The sequence below is a fragment of the Brachycentrus maculatus genome, unplaced genomic scaffold (assembly GCF_059751285.1).
Source record: "Brachycentrus maculatus isolate JH-2025_06_01 unplaced genomic scaffold, ASM5975128v1 h1tg001480l, whole genome shotgun sequence".
Lineage (NCBI taxonomy): Eukaryota > Metazoa > Arthropoda > Insecta > Trichoptera > Brachycentridae > Brachycentrus > Brachycentrus maculatus.
In genome coordinates, this window is record NW_028282118.1 from 15980 (window position 1) to 20470 (window position 4491).

General features: G+C 37.3%; 1 non-coding gene across 1 annotated transcript; it reads right to left on the minus strand.

The window, feature by feature from the left end:
- Positions 1–841: 841 nt before the first annotated feature.
- TRNAS-AGA (transfer RNA serine (anticodon AGA)) lies at positions 842–922 on the minus strand. The gene has a single exon. It is a non-coding gene; the product is annotated as a tRNA-Ser (tRNA).
- Positions 923–4491: the final 3569 nt, after the last annotated feature.

The window sequence follows — 4491 nt, forward strand, 5'->3', positions numbered from 1 at the left end:
GAAACCAAACCGTATCAATACATAACTACGCGAATTAAATAGTTTGAACGAGCTTAAGTAAAACATCTCGCCTCGGGTTTGGCCTTCAAATCTAAGAGACTCAACAAAATTCAGTAAAATATACGATGGCAAGCAACTCGAAAAATTGTAAGATGCGGAGAAGTGCAAATTGAAAATACAAGGCCATAAAAAGATAGAAGAATAGTTACGCTGGCTTAACTCCAAAACTTGTTACTACTTCAATGCCACTGATGAGTTCAAGCCAATTATTCAAGAAATGAAAACACTAAAACTAAACTAAAATCCCAAGCCAATTTTCCAACAGAAGGACTTAATATAAAACTAAAATAATACTATTGGCTCCTCATTTCAGCAATCAAGCCTTGCGAAAGATGAACACAATCCTGGCATGAGCGAACAAAGCAGAAGATTCAGCTAATTGTAGCGATCAATTTGATAAAATCGAATTGATTTGTAACCTGATTTCCAGCACTCTCGATTATATGGAATTTGTGTCTGTTTTTTTTTTAATATTCAACTTGTTCATAATTCAGTTCAAATAATAGTGCTTTCTGCAATTAAATATCATAAAATTGAGAAAGTTTCAATTGGGCACTTGCAAATGAGTATCTCATAATTTATTAGTTTATTCATAAATATTATGTTAAAGTTTTGAGAATGATAATGCGAAGATAGGTAAATTGCTCAGATCGATAAATTGCTTCAGAATTAATCGTAATGCCCCGAAAGAGCATCATCCGAGAAAAGTATGTGGATAACATTGAAATATGAAATAGATTGTAATACTCATCATCGGGTTATGTTAGTTATAAAATAAAAACGTCGTCGGCAGGATTCGAACCTGCGCGGGCAAGCCCAATAGATTTCTAGTCTATCTCCTTAACCACTCGGACACAACGACTTCTCATTAATAGTGCCCACTATTCGCAAATTGTTACAGTACGCTCCTTGAGAAATCAGCCTAAAATTAATGAAACTGCTGTATAAGTGAAAAATATAGAGTGTGAAATTATGAGAATGTGCCAGAACTCCAAAGTGACTTTAACACACTCACAAAAATTATAATAAATTTGATCATGGAAGTAGCAGTCTCGTAATCAATTCTCTGCCATGGCTTATCATGCTAAATACCATATATCATACTATTTCCAATATATCGTATATCCTTTCATAGTCATCGCTCATCATATAATTTTTAAGGAAGTATCATGGCTCCATTCCAGCCATCCGTTGGAGTATATCTGAACATTAGAGACTCCATAAATGTTCAAAAATACCCAAACTTGTGAAGCCCTCCATCCATTTCCGCAGTATAGCACCATTTTCTTTGCTGAGTTTTCCTGTCGACTTCAACTCCAGCATCCCTCCAATACTTGATAAACTCCCCTGATTTTAACTTCTCAAACAAAGTCTTTGGGTATAGATTGGTGAACTCAGTAAAATACAGTTATTTAAGAATTTAATCCTGATACGGAAATTTGGCGCCAGGGATTCGGCCCTTCATCTGGGAATATGAGTAACCTGTTTCCTTTCCGTTGTATTATTCAAGACTCCGAACATCGACTAATTCCACATTATTGCCGGATATGAGCTCAACAAGTTGATTTTTGTCGATGAATATTTGTGACAGATGGCTGCTATTATGGATGGTGGGGGTAGAGTCTCTGTGAGGGATATGATTTACGAACTTTCATCACGCGTTTTGCTTTAAAAAATTTCATAGCCATCGACTAAAATATGAACGTTCGCAAATCCCAACGAGCAGAGCAACAGAGCACATCTGCAAGCAGGCAATAGACCAAATTGGCCGATATTTCGGTTATATACCAAAATCTAGGAGCTCTTATTTACCAGTCCTCTCCGCTAAAAGACTGATAGTAATTAATCGGATGATTTGAGTGCCCATCTTGGGGGAATTTAGCATTAGGTGGAATCAATGTAGATCGAATGAGGGATTCGTTGGGTGAAGCTCAGTCCATAGCCATACTCTATAATGTGGAAGTTGTTATATGCATCGAGAATATCCTTTTAAGCCGATGTGTGATCAGACTTCTTATTTGCATTTGGATTATGATATAAGATTAGCAAATTGGACTTGCTCAATGAGGCTGGTTCTGTATGATAGAGGTTGCAGGAAGACATTAAATTTATAACTTCGGCATTAACTTTTGGGTATTGTAAGAGAAAGTTTCAAGCAGGATAAACACAAATGAGGGGAAATAGTAACAAAAACTGTAAAATCAAACACATTATACATTATTAGACAAATAAGATCTATTATCTTCTTATTTTCCCTCGAAGTTGCGATACCCAATCTGTGAATCTACGTACCAGCAGCAAACATCTGATGAAATAACAGGCCAGAGAAGGCAAACTAGATGAAGTATGTATAATATGAATCGATATGTGAGTATCAATGAGTATCAATGAGTATCAATGAGTATCAATGAGTATCAATGAGTATCAATGAGTATCAATGAGTATCAATGAGTATCAATGAGTATCAATGAGTATCAATGAGTATCAATGAGTATCAATGAGTATCAATGAGTATCAATGAGTATCAATGAGTATCAATGAGTATCAATGAGTATCAATGAGTATCAATGAGTATCAATGAGTATCAATGAGTATCAATGAGTATCAATGAGTATCAATGAGTATCAATGAGTATCAATGAGTATCAATGAGTATCAATGAGTATCAATGAGTATCAATGAGTATCAATGAGTATCAATGAGTATCAATGAGTATCAATGAGTATCAATGAGTATCAATGAGTATCAATGAGTATCAATGAGTATCAATGAGTATCAATGAGCATGACAATTCCAGTATTTTTGGATTATGTACTCGGATATGTCCGTTGAATAGGGATAATTTAACTGCCACTTCATAATTATAACGTACCTCAAAAGATATTGGCATGAAACAGAATAAAAAACCGATCAAGTACATCAAGCCAGCCTTTTACAACTCTGAAAATCTGCCACCCAACACCAACCCGATTAATGCCAATCACTTTACCCTTTCCACAACCGCAGCCAAATTTCAATCAACGATTAGTCACACAGCAGCCTATTGGGGGAGAAGAGGGGTTTCGGGAAGCACGAGTACGATCATCAACCAAAGCATTGCAGGTCATTGGTCGATTTGAACTCAATAGACAAGTGCTCAATCGACTAAGCAGTCAATAGTTATGATGCTAAGTACCCCGCAAACGAACAATCTTTCAACTCTTCAGCTGCGAATTCTAATGTCAAGTACATTATCAATGGAGATAAAAACCGACATTTCTCAAGTCTCACATCGAACAAATAGGCAAAAGGTTCCACAAGTTCTTCCAAGTTCATTCCGGTTCACAAGCCCCGGAGCACAAACAATCGAGCAGCCGAAAAGATATTACAAAGCAGCAACCTCAACATTCAAAACATCACACGCAAGTACTTCGGCAGCCAACCCAACTCCAAGCTCAGCACTCAGAACAATCAGAGCACTCAGAGAGGAAGCCAGAAAGATTTGCAGCAGATAGCTGGCAACGCTAAAATGTTGAAGAAAGGGAAGAACATAAATACTTGTTTAACATGAGCCAATTGCACCTCCAAGATAGTGGAGACAAAAGCCATCAGGAAGCCGGATGTATTGAGTAGGGTAAAGGTATGTATAAAGCTTCTCATGTCGGGCGAACATCCGCAAACAACAGCCATAATATGAAAAAATAGCAAGATGACAATTATAAGCTCCTTCTTAAGCTCAAATCCTATATTGAGGAACTCAAGATCAACGAAGAGCAATACTTAAGCCAAATATCTGAGCTGAAGCAGTTGCAGTCACTCATGCAGAAGGACAAATAGCAACACGAGAGGGAAGCCTATCAAAGCAACCTCGAGCTGCAGGCTGTGCGCAATGAAAATGAGATTATGAAGGGCCAAATTGAATCCATGAGGAATCAAATTGAGGTAATGAGCAATAGGGAGAAGGAACTTAAGAAACGACTAAAATAAGCCCACGAAAATAGTCGTTAGAAATAAAAGAGTAGCAACCCCCACGGAAATAGTCTGAAGAATAAAGAGAAGCAGAAGAGCAAAGAAAACTAATAGCACGAGCTTGTTGTCCAAATCCTAAAAAATGTGATAAACTAGCAGCTCGCGAAGATTATCTAACTCTAAAAGATGCGCATTCAAACAGCAAACACCAATTTCCACCAGACCAAACCTAATCAATATGGGGAGTCCCTGCAGGAATAGTAGTAATCGTAGTAGTCGTAGTCTTCGTTGTAATAATAGGAATAGTTAAGATAGAACTAAGAGTCTCTTGAAGATTACGAATCGGCGGACATAATATGCTCGCAACGAATCGAGCCCGAAGTATACTCATTCAAAAAGAACAGGAATGATCGATAATCGCTGGATTATCTGTCGTCCGCTGCCTAAATTGATTCATATAGCAGTCGGGCCCATTATTTGAACT